Source organism: Pezoporus occidentalis, unplaced genomic scaffold (genome assembly GCF_034315485.1).
Source record: "Pezoporus occidentalis ecotype Australia unplaced genomic scaffold, CSIRO_AGI_Poc_V1 ctg36, whole genome shotgun sequence".
Classification (NCBI taxonomy): Eukaryota; Metazoa; Chordata; class Aves; order Psittaciformes; family Psittacidae; genus Pezoporus; species Pezoporus occidentalis.
The window spans coordinates 1,260,224-1,275,195 of record NW_026915591.1 but is presented as its reverse complement, the minus strand read 5'-3'; the positions used below and the strand labels follow the sequence as shown (position 1 = coordinate 1,275,195).

At 41.8% G+C, this 14,972-nt stretch overlaps 1 long non-coding RNA gene across 1 annotated transcript; it reads right to left on the bottom strand.

The window, feature by feature from the left end:
- Positions 1-557: 557 nt before the first annotated feature.
- LOC134169909 (uncharacterized) lies at positions 558-9,349 on the bottom strand. Its single transcript, XR_009967069.1, has 3 exons — positions 9,236-9,349; positions 7,090-7,188; positions 558-1,811 (listed from the first exon to the last, which is right to left on the bottom strand). It is a non-coding gene; the product is annotated as an uncharacterized LOC134169909 (long non-coding RNA).
- Positions 9,350-14,972: the final 5,623 nt, after the last annotated feature.

Genomic DNA, 14,972 nt, shown 5'->3' with positions numbered 1-14,972 from the left:
GAAAAGCCTGGTTGATCCACATCTTTTAACTCCAGAGATAACAATACTCCAAATCCCACGACCCTACATACCCCTTAGCCATTCTGTGCAGACCCATAACATGTGCACTGTGGCTGAATGATGCTTGAACTCTCTCTTAACTCCTTGCAAAGACACATCATGGGTGTACTGGATCCAGGCTGGATGTGTCACCCCTGCTACAGCCAAATTGTTAACAACCATAGTATCTGTAAAACCGACATTTTGGAAAACGATTTGGAATTCTACTTCCAAAGACACTTTTTCACTTCTCGGACTCTTTCACTTAGTTCTCCCTACCCAGTATATAAATACCGATATTTGACTATGACTCTACAGTGGTTACAGAGGCAGCAAATTCTTTCAGCTACTTGACATAAGCTTTCAAGGACTGAATGCGAGATGACTGCCATGATCTTTCTTCATAGGTTGCAAATTTTGACTTCATTCCTTGTAACAGTGACTCTTCATTTACCAGTTGGCTCTAGAGAAGCCACACCACAGAAACAAAATTATAACAAAGGAGAAGAATTTGTAACTGTACCTGTACCTCAACTGTTTGACCACCCTCACAGTAAAAAAAGTTCTTATGCTTAAGTGGAATTTCTGGTATTTCAGTTTCTGTTCACTGCCTCTTGTCTTTTCACTGTGCACTGCTGAGAAGACTCTGGCTCTGCCTTTACACCCTCACGTCAGGTATTTACATAAATTGATAAGATCCCCCCTGAACCCAGAGTGTTGGCTTTCTCTGCTGCAGGACCACATTCCTGGCCCATGGCCAGCTTGCTGTCCACCAGGATCTTTGGGGCTTTTCCTGCAAAGATGCTTTCCAGCCAGTTGGTCCCCAGATTGTACTGGTGCACCATTTTTCTCCTCACTAGGTACAGGACTTTGCATTGTCCTTTATTTAATTTCATGAAGCTGCTGTTTGCCCATTTCTCCAGTCTGTTGATCTCTCCCTGAATGGTAGCACAACCACCTCCCAGTTTTTAACATCTGCAAATTTGCTGAGGGTGCACTCTGTCCCATCATCTAGGTCATTAATGAAGATGTTACACAGTACTGGGTCCAGTATTGACCCTTGGAATACACCAGTAATCACTGGTCCAGCTGGACTTTGTGTCATTCATATCTTTTGACACCAAAATTTCAGTTCTCAGTCCATTTCACAGTCTATTTATCTAACCTGTATTTCATTGGTTTGTCTAGGAGGATGTCATGGCAGACAGTGTCAAAAGCTTTGCTGAAGTCCAAATACACGACATGCACTGCTCTCCTCTTGCTCACCAAACTTGTCATTTCATCGTATAAGGCTACCAGGTTGGTTTGCCCTTCACTGTTGATTTACCTGTAGAAGTCCTTTTTGTTACCTTTCTACCCCGAACAAATTCAATTCCAAGCGTGCTTTGGCTTTCCTAACTCCATTTCTATATAGCTGACAATATCTCTATATTCCTCCAAAGTTACCTGTCTCTGCTTCCCTCTCTTTATGCATCCTTTTCATGCCTGAGTTTACTCAGGAGCTCCTTGTTCATCCATGCTGGCCTCCTGCCACCTTTGCCTGATTCCCTGCACATGTGAATGGATCATTTTGGAAATCTTTGAAAATCAGCCAGGTCTGCTGGGCCCTTCTTCTTTCCAGGATCATATGCTAAGAGAGTCTTCCAAGTAAATCCCCTGAACAGGCCAAAGTCTGCTCTTCTGAAGTTGAGGGTTATGATCTTGCTATTTGCCTTGTTCTCTTCTCGGAGAATGCTGAGCTCCAACATCATATGTTCAACTTCATGCAGTATCTGTAATAGAGAAGGAAAAGGCAGCTCAGAAATCATGAACTTTTTCTGTTGGATATTGCTATGTTTGTGTGATACTAACTAAAAGAACAGCAGCAAAATTACACCCCAATTATATGTGACAGCTACAAAACTTGGTAAATTAAAATAACTTCTATAGTGGCTAAAGTGGTCTGCAAGAACTTCTAAACAAAACTGAGATATTCTGTGCCCCTCCAACACTAGTAGTGTTACTAAAGTGCAGTGCTCCCCAGATCCTCAAATGCAGGTAGCAACTATTTCAGAGCATACTGCAAATATAAGTTTATCAGTTGTTTAGCTCTCTACATAATCATTGCACAGGTTCTGGCTTAAGCTAAAGAATTTATGTTTGAAATAAATCTGGTTTAGCTTGCTCACAGCTCCTTTTGGTGTGAGGAATCCATGGGAGACAGTCAAAGCAGAACAGGATGATCTTCGGATAAAACTTACCACTGGGCTAATCTCCCAGGTGGAGAAGGAGCACAAAGTAGGAACGATCTCCATCATGAGGTACTGTATCCTTCTTGCTCCTCTCTCCTCTGACCTCTTCCAGTTGCAGCCTGTCTTGTACTGAAACTGAGGACTTTGTGCCTTGGTTCAAATCTTGCAAAGCTGCTTTGCTTAACTAAAATCCCCAACTGACAATAAGCAGAATAAAATACTAATTCTTACAGTGGCAGTATCATGTGCTTCTAGGGCCATTAGCGTTTCTTGTGAGATCTGAGTGGCAGTTAACATAAGGAATTGGTTGTGCACCACTTCCTATGTCCTTATTTTGCATAAACCTCCCTGCATTAAAATGTTATGTTCTTCAGTGTCATGCTGACAGCTCCCCTGCTCTCTCACACATACATACATGTTTTAGTCACTTGTAAATATGAAAAATACTGATATAGGAAAATTGAGGTAGTTGTTTGGTCGCCATTAAGATCTCCAAATATAACATTCTGTTATAATTTTAGTTCAAATTTCTTATTAAATGGCCTAGTATATAACGCAAGCCTTGAGAAGTGGCAGGAGACAAATAGGAGAGATATTTGATTATGCTTGACATACTAAAAGTACCTTTGCTTTGTGATCAACAAAAGGTCAGGAACATTTTGTTACTGCAATAATTGCATCAATTACAAGCTGCCCAACCTCTCCCTGCAAAAGCAACATGCACATGAGCTACCTGCAGCCTCCAGGCTTTACTCCTTATTTCTTGTGGGATTTTCCTTTGGGAAAAGAAGTTGCCTTTAGATAGGCTCAACACAATTCACTAAATACTGTTGAACATGGTAAGCAAGAGTTTATAGAAGAAAGCTTAAGAAAACAAATTGCACAGTTAAGTACCTATATCCAGCTACAGGAAAGGGGGTTTTATACCTCCACACAAAAAACTAAACTTAGATTACTGATTGCCAGGAGTAGTCATATTGAGGAAGTATCACTCCATACACAAGCCTTTCCTTATACTTTTTCCTGGATGTTAATTATTGACAGAGCCTTGGGTGGCATGGTTTAGTGGGAGGTGTCCCTGCCCATAGCAGGGGGGCTAGAACTAGGTGATCTTAAGGTCCTTTCCAATCCTAACTATTCTATGATTCTATGACCAGTATTAGAAACGAGATACTGTTCTAAGTAGAACTTTGTTCTAAGATATGGATTCATGGAATGGTTTGGGTTGGAATGGGCCTTAAAGATCATTTTCTAGTTCCACACCTTCCGCTAGACCAATATGCTCTAAGCCCCATCCAACCTTGGCTTGAACACTGCCAGGGATGAGGCAGCCACAGCTCCTCTGGGCAACCTGTGCCAGGGCCTCACCACTCTCACAGTGAAAAAATTCTTCCTAATATCTAATCTAAATCTACCCTCCTTCAGCTTAAAGTATTAATTCATAGACTTTATGAATCACAAATTATACTTTTAAATACAATTTCTGGATGATGGAATGGCCTGCACTTCATAGGAGAAACAGTCAGTTCACGGAAGCAGTAGGAAACTATCATACTTTGCCCAGACCTGCTCAGATTTGCAACTTTGCAAATATTCAGAGATCCTGCAGTTCATAATCAAAGTTGAAATTAGATGAGTTTTGATGGTTTGATGCAGTAACTGTAGTTGCAGTCACTGAGGTTCTGCCTGCACTTCAGGGCTATGTTTTTCTCTGCCTGTTTTTTTAAATAACTGCAGAAATGGCCACATTCCCATTTTACACCAGAGACATCTGAATGACAGCTTCTTCAAAAGTATAACACTCCATCATGCTAGCCATGTTCCTCTCCAGATTTTACAGTACTGCCCAACTAAGTAGAATTCATGCCTGAATTTTCCATTGAAAAACAATTCTGGTCCAAGAAAATATTTAAGCTAAGCACATAGAAAATTAGGACTGTTCTTTGTAACCCACTCCAAGTAAATAAGTAAGTCTGCAACACATAAAAAGATGTTTTGCTAGCACATATTAAAATTGATGCAATGGAATACCATTAAGGATGTCATACAAGGGAAGTAAGTGCTTATTAGGCAGTTTCACAGGTGCACTATAATTCATGATTTTTGTTACAATGTTTCTTTTTCAAAACTCTTGCTATTTGCTGCTTGAGAGGTGCAGTTTTCTAAAGCAAAATTTACTTCTTACTAATCATTTTAACTTGAAAATGACCTTTAAGTATTTTTTTTGTTAAAAAATAACAGTAATATTAACTGTGAGAAGTTCCTATGAGTATATTGAGGGATTTAAAAACACCATAAAACCTTCCTCTTCTCCTGACACTATGCTGACTGATCCTAATGCTTATGCACATGATACCTGTAGTTTCCTGAGTCTGTGCAACCAACAAGAACTCCAATCACATGATTTTTTTTGCTGCTGCTCCTGTTCTCATGGAAACAGGTGTCAGAAATAGTTATTTTAAACTAATCACAGTTTCATTTAAAGAAAGTCCTTTGAGAAGCCATTATTAGGTACAGGCATGAGTGTTCCCCCCTCCCCCCCCCCTTCTGTTTTTTAAATATTATCTTTGGTGGATGTTTTCTCTACCATCAATTATTTACTATTCTCTTGGTGCAGTCTTCAGAGTGAAAGCTAACAAGTTCCAATCTGTGCATGGTCTTAGTACAGTTTCCAGGTAACAAAGTACCAGTTCTTATCATATCTATTTTGTAACTGTGTAGTGTAACTCTGCTAGCCCTACCACAATTATATGGAACTTTTTATCTATTTTAGCACATTACTAAATCCATAATCCAGTCAGTGCCTCACCCTTATTTCCTGGCTGCTTTTTTGGATAAAGTTGATCAGTGTCACGCTGTAACAGAGTGGCTTTCGTCACTTGCTAAGTATTCGAAAGTCATTACTATTTTTATACCATGCCTGGCTGAGTCACACCAGGCTTAGCTAGGATAGCAACATCTTCCAGGAAGCACTTGCCAGTGGAAAGGTGAGCAGCTGAAGATGATCCATGATCTTTTTGTCCCAAAAAGCAATATTGGCCCCTCAGCTTACAAAAGCTCTCAGTTTCAAAAAAGAAATCTGCTATGCTGTGGGATCTTTTAAAGTAAGCTGACCTAACAGAGAAGCCAACAGCTAGCCAGAAAGAAAATCAGTGAAATTCTGAGATAAGCAACGATACACAAACTTCATCTGCAAGTCTGGGAGTTTGAAACATCTAATCTTACTGTAGCTATGTACCTATCAAGTGTGACTAAGTTGCAGAAAAGCCAAAATCTTAAGGTGAAATGAAGCATCTGACTAAGTAGGCAGGTGCAATACATGTAACAGGAACAAGCAATCATGGCTTAGCATCAGAAATGGTGATACCCTCACATTGAGCAGCATCTACCTAAACAACCTGGATAGTAAGAGGAGAGAAGACTGGGCTAACTGGGGTACCATAATGTAGAAGATAATATAAAAGATAACAGAAATTGTGTGAGTTTGCAGCCAAACTTCAAACTGGGCTGTTCATCAGATTTGGACAGAAAATGCAGCCAGCACACGAAAAGTTTATTTCTTTTTCCTCCAGCTTGAGCCAGTGTATCATGCAAATGATATAGCAAGGGAGTGACTAACAAATGATCTGTCATACCAAGAGGTAAACCATTTAATATCTTTCTCAGACAAACTTCTCCACATGCTGGAGGAAGGTTGCAACTAAAAGAAACTGCTTTCTGTAAAAGAATTAAGTGCTCCTCTCTCAAAAAGTATATGATTTTGTTTCTCATGAATTGTGCTGTTCAGGTTAAAAGCAAATGGGAAGTATTAAGCAAGTTATCATTTTGGTGTTACTGCAAAAACAATTCCTGCTGCGGCCACGAAAAGCCTGAAATGCAGGTTGTAGTGCTTTAAAAACACTTGTTATGCCGCAACAAAAATCCAGATGAGCCACGATTAATAATCAGAGTTTTCATTATCATTCCTAGAATTAAACAGAAATCCCAACCAATGATTTTTTCCCCTACTTCACCATGTCTCTGAAGAATCTATAATCCATGATGTGTGTTTATTTTACTGATCTCCGTATGCAGGCAGTATGTTTTCACCTGCAGGGCTGACTACTCACTGCACACTGTATATGGGCGGCTGTTGTACAGTGAATGCAGGACCCTGTCCCCATGGCTTCCTCAAGGGAAGGGGAGGCTGTTGTCAGTGCCCTGGGCCTTAACTCCCTGACCAGATCCATCAAGCACTTCAGTCCCTGCCCAAGCTGTATTACATGCAAATCTGTCTCCAGTCCAGTCTCTGGTCCTGCCTCCTGAATGAGCCTCAGAGCTGCGTGTAGATGGATGGACCCCATGTATGTACATTGTAGCTTGTCTCCAGCCTATCTTTGTCCCCGTCTCCTGGATGGCTTTTGGACCATGTAGGAGCCATGTCTATGGCCCTGTCTTCATTTGCTCCTGACTCCCTGTTTGGACTCTGAATCTGACTCACTGGTTGTCTGATCTGTGACTATTGATGGATGCTGTTACCATCACCCAGCTCTGCCCATGTTCAGACAGGATATGGCTATCCATCAGTGAGGGCACTTCCCAGGCTGGGGCCACCCTCAGGTTCTGGTTCTCCTTCCCTTAGGGCGAAACCAGCCCTTACTGCTCCCTGACAATTATTTTGCAACCCAAAAAAAAAGTTTAAGCTGGTCTTAACTTTCCTTCTGCCTTTACCCTGCCCATAAAAACAGAAAAGACTGAATAAAATTACAGCATTTTGTTTCCTTTGTTAATAATAATGGCAGCAATACATATGAGATCATCCTACAACAGAGAATCTTACCTTCAGATAAAGTATGTACTCTGCCCTGTAGACCAGGCACAAACCAAGGGGTCACAAGGACTGAACTAATTTGTAACCAGTAAGAACTGTTGCTGAAACCTAAAAGATCAGAAAGACATAAAGAAAGCATTTGTCTTCATTCAGATGAACAGAAGCTTGGCCATGGGCATGTGCGATTATTTCACTACTTGTATGAGGTTTAGCTGCCTGCATAAAAAGAGACCTTTTTTAACAAATTAGATAAATACATTTAGCTTTTGCAAAATAAAGGCATAAGGCCAGCCTAATGCTACAAGCAGCCTTACACCACCTCTTCCCGCTCTATGGTCATAAAAGACGTCTGGCCTATTTCTCTTCTCTGTTACAAGATCTCCCCTTAGTGTCAAATGTATGAATAACAGCTTTAGCTGCACAATTTACCTATGGCCTATGTTGGGTCCAGTCTTCCAGATTCTGGCTTGTAAATAGCCATATGGTCACTAACCTCAGTGTATGGTGGACCATATTTACTACATGCTGGAGCAAAAATGCAGTATTCAGATGGAAATGTGTATAATCTATTTCAGTTTTACAACTGCAGGAGGAGTTCTGAGGAGAAAACCAAAGGCAGGTCACTTAAGCAAGAAAAACAAATCACTTTGCTATCTGTTCTCAGTCTACTGATCTCACACAAGGCAGTGGGAAACTGCTTTGTCCTTCAATATTCTTGATTCTACCAGATTCATTCCAGCAGTGGTTTTGGTACTAAGACAAATGGCAGAATACATAGCTAGATCCACAAAGTTCTTGTTCAAGTTACTAAAAACTGTAAACATTCATAAAATAGGCTTCAGGGGCAGGTCTGTGCTTAATTCATAGGCTGTTGAATTCAGCCTGTTTCCCATTTTTTTGAACAGTACAGAGGACTCTCCATACAAGATGCAGGCTATACAGACTCTTCCAAGAGAGACTTCTGACTATACTACCAGTTGCAGAACATGGCACTGCCAAAAAAAAAAAAATCTTAAAAAGCCAAAGGCTTGCAGGGAAGAGAATCATATAGGAGAACTCATGTTGCTTTCTATAAACAACTGGTTCCCTCAAACTAGAACTGGGAGCATGGAAAGGCCTTGGGCAAAATTCTGTCTGGCCCAGCCAACTCCACTCCTGAAGCTCAGGGGAGCATGTACTTCACTGGGAACATTAGCACTGCCTGAATAGGTTCAGCATGTGCTGCAACTACTGTTTGTTATGAGAGGATGCGGGAAAAGGTTCAGTTTGTATCCATCACTCCCTCAGAACTAGAAGAAACAGCACTGCTTTTTACCAGGAGTGTCCAGGATTACCCAAATATGGCTGTTGGGGTTCTGTGACAAAGCACTGAGAAAGTGAGGTTGTGGCATTCAGTACATGCAGCTTAAAATGACCCTTCTGTTCTGTGCAGATTTCCATCTTCTGCTCATCTCCACCATTCCCAGATGTAGAATCTGCCATACCTCGTCCAGAATCAGGTCCATATTGAATATGAAAGACTAAAGCTGCATCTGAAGTGACTGCTTCTGGCTGGAGCAGCATGCCTATGGACATAGCTGACACTTAACCCAATCTAGACCTCACAGAGTAATATTGAAGAAATTCTTAGTGAACTTTGTATTTCTACAGCACTGAGGAAAGAATTGACTTCTACTCTTGCTGTGTGAGGAGTATTTACTTTGGACTGATGCTACAGACAAAACGTTTCTAACTACTTAGAATCACAGAATCATAGAATGGTTAGAGCTGGAAGGGACCTTAAAGATCATTTAGTTCCAACCCCCTGCCATGGGCAGGGACACCTTTCATTAGGCCAGGTTGCTCCAAGCTCCATTCAACCTGGTCTTGAACACTGCCAGGCATGGGGCAGGCACAGCTTCTTGAGGCAATCTGTGCCAGTGCCCCGCCACCCTTATAGTAAAGAATTTCTTCCTAATGTCTAATCTAAATCTACTCTCTTTCAGTTTAAAAGCATTCCCCCCTTGTTCTATCACTGCATGCCCTTGTAAAAACTCCCTCTCATACTTAAGAAATATTGACTAATTCTTTTTCATAGCTAATTAACAGCAAGAACAGAAATTCTGTGTGCATCCAAAACACCTTGTAAAAGTTGCAAAAATTGTGGGCAACTTACCTTGCTCTAATTCTTTATTTGCCTTGGCTGGTTGTTACTGTCACTGTTTGCTATTTTGCCACATTGTCAAGCACCTACATTGTGATGTTTGTATCATGGTACCACAGGTATTTCATCACCTATGATAACAGAAATCACTGACATAGTCACGAGAAATGGCGAGATTCCCACTGACTTCCATGGCTGGGATTTCACATAGCATGTACCATTGCAACACCACAGCAGGAACAGCACGACACCAGAACCCCATATGAGGTGCCATAGCACTAAGGCAACCAAAAACAAATGAGGGATTTTTTAGCCTGGGCAGACCCAGTTCCAATACTGCAATATGGATTGCAGTATGGATTGTATTACTCTTTATTTGTTTGCTTCTTAACCCTGCCATAAAAAGGTATTTGAGATCTACTAATTCTGGGGCATAGGACATAATTTTGTGACTTCAGCAATGTAATGAGTAGTGTTTTACACCTGTATCTTCAGGAAAATCCCTCTTCCTCCAAACAGAAATGTTAGCTTTCATGGGGCACTTTCTGATTTAAAAGTAATCAGGCTGGGTTGATTTTAGCCTCTTTCCTTCCTTATAGCAACCTTACTGTAACAAAGCCCACAAAAGAAAACAAAAGAATGCTCTAGACTTCTTAAAATATAGTGCTGAAAAAGAAGTTTTACAAGAAGCAACTGATAGAAAGTTCTTTTGTCCTTTTCACATACTAATAAACTTCTCATTCATTTCTGTAAGGCTGACTTAGGCTTTTCTCTGATAAGGACTTGTAATCTTCAGGTGCCTTTTTACCTTGATGATATTCAGGGCATTAAGTATTTAAGAATTTGAGAAGATTGCCTGTGGCTGAAAAAGCACAGAAGTTACTCTCTGATAAGACAAAGCTCTTGGTTTATAAAACAACTTACGATTTCTTCACCAGTCCAGGCATATATATTCAAGTAATGCCAAGATGAAAAGCTTTCTAGGAATATTGTCCTCTGGTGGAATTGCCAACTATTCTGGTTTGGCTCACTGCTTCCTAAATATGAGGTGGGCCTCAGTAGGAACATGTGTAAGTATTAAAGATGGACAGAGCACAACGTAAGGAAGTGGTTCAATGAGGCAATAGCTGAGACAAGGGTGAAAAAGCAGCAATAATAAGGGAGATATGGGGGCAGCTGAACACTGGAATAGGTTGCCCAGGAAGGTTATGGACTGCGCATCCTTGGAGAACAAAACCCAACCGGACCCGGTCCTGGGCAAACAGATCTAGCTGACCCTGCCTGAGCAGAGCAGTTTAATCAGATGTTTTCAGGAGGTCCCTTCCAGCCTCAGCTATTGACACAACAGCAGAGAACAACTGGACCCAGAAGCAACGGCTAAGGTGGCGGCATTAACAAAGCCTGCTAGAATAAGGTCAAGAATAGCTGCTACAACGAGATTATGGCAGAAATGTCTCAGATGTTCTCAGTCAATGCTTCTGGGAATAGACTACTTCTGAAGGGACCACCAATGCCATTGAATTCCTAATGTGCAACAGCCAACTCTGAATAAGAAGTGCTAAGAGCTCACCCTGTCTTCCCTAGAAAGCATCAGGGAGGCAAACACACTTGAACTATGCCCACATCTTCTAATTTCTTCACACATGAAGGCACTCCCCTTCAAACTTTACAAATTGCACATCTATAGGAAGCACAGTAGAAACAGAATACTGGCTCACGTTCATGTTTGCCCTTCTACTCTGGAGTATTCTGACTGATTAATGAAGGTGCATGCAGTAGGTAGCTGGGAGATCTGTTGCCATGAAAACCTGGAAAGTGCCATCTAGAGGGACCTTGACATGCTTGTGAGGTGGGCTGATGCCAACCTCATGAAGTTTAACCATGACAAATGCAAGATCCTACACCTGGGTTAGAGCAATCCCAGGCACAGATACAGGCTGGGCAGAGAAGAGATTCAGAGCAGCCCTGCGGAGAAGGACTTGGGGGTGCTGGTTGATGAGAAAATGAACATGAGTCAGCAGTGTGCGCTTGCAGCCCAGAAAGCCAACCGTATCCTGGGCTGCATCAAAAGGAGCGTGACCAGCAGGTCAATCCTGCCCCTCTACTCTGCTCTTGTGAGACCTCACCTGGAGTACTGTGTGCAGTTCTGGTGTCCTCAATATAAAAAGGACATGGAAGTGTTGGAACAAGTCCAGAGAAGGGCCATGAGGATGATCGGGGCACTGGAGCACCTCCCATATGAAGACAGGCTGAGAAAGTTGGGGTTGTTCAGCCTGGAGAAGAGAAGGCTGCGTGGAGACCTCATAGCAGCCTTTCAGTATCTGAAGAGGGCCTATAAGGATGCTGGGGAGGGACTCTTCATTAGGGACTGTAATGATAGGACAAGGGGTAATGGGTTAAAACTTAAACAGGGGAAGTTTAGATTGGATATAAGGAGGAAATTCTTTCCTGTTAGGGTGGTGAGGCACTAGAATAGGTTGCCCAGGGAGGTTGTGAATGCTCCACATGGCATGGGGGTTGGAACTAGATGATCTTAAGGTCCTTTCCAATCCTAACTATTCTATGATTCTGTGAAATTTTGGATTAAAGAAAGCCCAATGCCAAAGTTGGCAGTTATTACAGCAAACTGTCCTCACATCTGCCCTTCCTCACATTAACCCAGAGTACATTCAGTAATGAGTCAACAGAAGAGCATGTCCTCTTCATTAGTGTCACCTTTTGCAAGAACTAGCATAATGCAACCCAAAAGCTAAGGAAAACTACCTTTTTTCCACTTGGTTTCACTTTAAAGTGTCCATGCAGAAAGTGCTTTCCCTAAATGTCTTACACCTTGTTTGAATTTTTTTTCTTTCTTCTCCTATCACAACTTCCTTGGCTCCAAAGATGCAACAAAACTTGGATATCAAAAGTGGACATTTGTTCGCAGCCTTTTGTTCTTCCAATCTGAAAATTATTACAAATGTAGAGCTTTTAAATGTATCTGTTCTGCCAGTTTTTCACAATTAACTGGAGCTCAAGATGTGAAGGGCTGAAATAAGCTACACAGAGTGCAAGCAATTAAGCACATGGATAGGAGGTAGGGGTCCACATCTTAATGCCTTGAACCCATGTGTCTAACACTGGCTCTGCCTGTTGGGGACACTGATCCATGAGGATATCAGCAGTTAGACTGGATACATTTATTTGACTGCATCCCATTGCACAAACATAGAAAGTTGGCGCATCTTTGCAGGAAATCTTGCTGCCGTAAGTACAGTGACAGTCACATGAGGTATCTTTTCTTCGACTGAGTGTGCCATGCACAAGAGACCATGAGCTGGGATGTTTGGTATAGACCTGCGTACTGCTCTTGACTCATTTCAAGTAAGTCAGCCTGATCACTTTTAAGCCCAAATTCATCTTGCAGTCAAGCTGCCTGGTTATGAGTCCAAGCCCAGAAGAACATGTTCATGTCATGGTGAGATTTGGGACACTTAGAAGGAAAGACTGAACTTGTCCAGATGCTCAGCACAGGCTCTGCCACATCTATCCTGCAGTGCTGTTTGGCAGGACACCAGCACCCAAGAGACTCATCCATTCCCTACCATCTCCTCCCACAATCTTGAAGGGATGTCATATGGGCAATGGCAAGCAGACAAATTGGCCAGGCTCCTTCATAGAAGTCCTCTTTCTAACATGATATATATCTTCTGAATCTAAGCCGGCATCATCTGTAAGAAGGGTCCTGGTGGGAAACAGCCAGGACAAAAGCCAAGCTCTGTACCCCAATTGCTTTTCCTGTTAACTGAGCATCGCTGGGGCAACTGAAAATGGTAAATCACAGAGACTAAAGGGAAGCATGAGTGTATATTTGTGTTTGTATGCAATTTTAGGTAACAACATGAATTTTCTTCCCCTTGTAACTACCTCAATTAAATAAGACACAATAAATATTACATTAAGAGCTACCAGCATCAGTTATTACATCTACATCCCCCTGAGAGTCCGCCTCCCTGAGAGGCTGCTGCTCCTGAAAGCCATATAGGCTGCCTGTAGCACAAAATGTGTCATCCTGTAACTGGTAAAATGATAGAAAGCAATATGGGTGGGAATAAAAATCTGTCCATAAAGAGGAAAAATTATTTGTTCTATTCAGCAGATCCTTTCACAAAGTTCCAGGAATGCTACCTGAATCCTCAAAGGAAAAGGGAAGAAAGGCCCCAAACGTGTTCCTGTAGCAAGCAGCAGCTCAGGCCATGCTGCTTATCTTGTCCTTTACTGACATCTCACCACATATGTTCACAGGATCAATGTCTAAACTAGCATCAATGTTATACTGCATGAAAGGCCTTAGGGCCAAATCTGCTCTTTCTTGTTCACTTGTTGCTACAAACTTCTTTGCTTTGTAACCAGTACAGGGACTGTCTCCTTCAGAATCAGCCTGCCAGTCCTATGTTGCTATGGTGGGCACAAGAGACACCCATAACACCAATAACATGACAGCTTGGCAGAGCTCCTCTGGAAGGATTATTCATTTTCTTCTCCAGAGTTCTAGACCATAAAAAAGAATCACAGGCCAAGCAGATTACCCTCTACCGAGCTCACCGTATTGCTGTTCCACACCAAGTCTAGGCTCTGCCTAGGCACAGTCTCTAAGCACAGGCTTATCATGGTTTGCTCTGCAAAGCACTGGGGCTCCAGAGCAAAACTACCCCCATGTGCAAGCTCAGCAACTTCACCAAGGTGTGCAAATTAAAGGTTTTCAAAATGCTTAGCTTCAAAACAAAGGCTGGAGGGGACCAGAAGGGCCTTTACTGTGCTTTTTGCCAGCTACAGCTGACACACGCCATAGGACAAAACATTACACTGCTCTCCTGGATTATCTGAAGCTCTTGTGGACATCAGCAAAGGACAGACCATTTCATGGCACAGCCTTTCTCATCAGATCTCAAGCTGATTTATGAATTGAAAAGCTCAGGGAGAGCTCACAGTAGTAGACATGCACAAGTCCTGCTGTTCTTTTGAGAAATCCTTCTTCCAGAGATGTGGAGACAGTAAAGCTCTGCAGACTTCCAAGGTTAATTTACTGCTTTTTTTTTCTCTGATGCAGCTGAGCATGAGGGAACAGACACAATCCACAGCCTCAGGGCAAACATTAGCAATGTGTCTCTGAATCTGGTGCCTCCACCAGGTTCTGCCTCATTTATAAATGGAGCAGTTCTTGTTTTAAATACCAAACAAATCACTCAACTATTAGGCAAAAGGAAAGGTCAGAAATGTGCTTGCTTCAACTAGAAGCTGACGAACTTTTGGGATACGAAGGTTTGTAATATAAGGCATATATGCTAAGAAATACATACACATCTATATAGGCATGTGTACACTCACTTCAGAGGCTTGTTTGCTACATGTGGGACACAGCTTTACCTCTCTGTCAGAAAAACCTGTGATGGAAATACCTTATTTTCCAGAAAATCAGTTCATTGTAATTAAAACTGCTTTTTAACAGTTTAAATCCTGTTCTCCTAGTTCAAGCATTAGACCAGGAACCCTGAGAAAGCCAGAGAGCAAACACCATCTTAACCGAGGTCAGCTACATTTTCAGTGACTGTCCAACAGCTGCCTGCATCACAACTTGTTATTTCCCCGAAATATCAAAAATAAATGTGGCACATGAGGCAGCTAAACAGATTATGGAATAACTATACTGAGGAAACATGTTATGATGGAATAAATGTTATCCCATGCTACCTACTATTACATTAATACA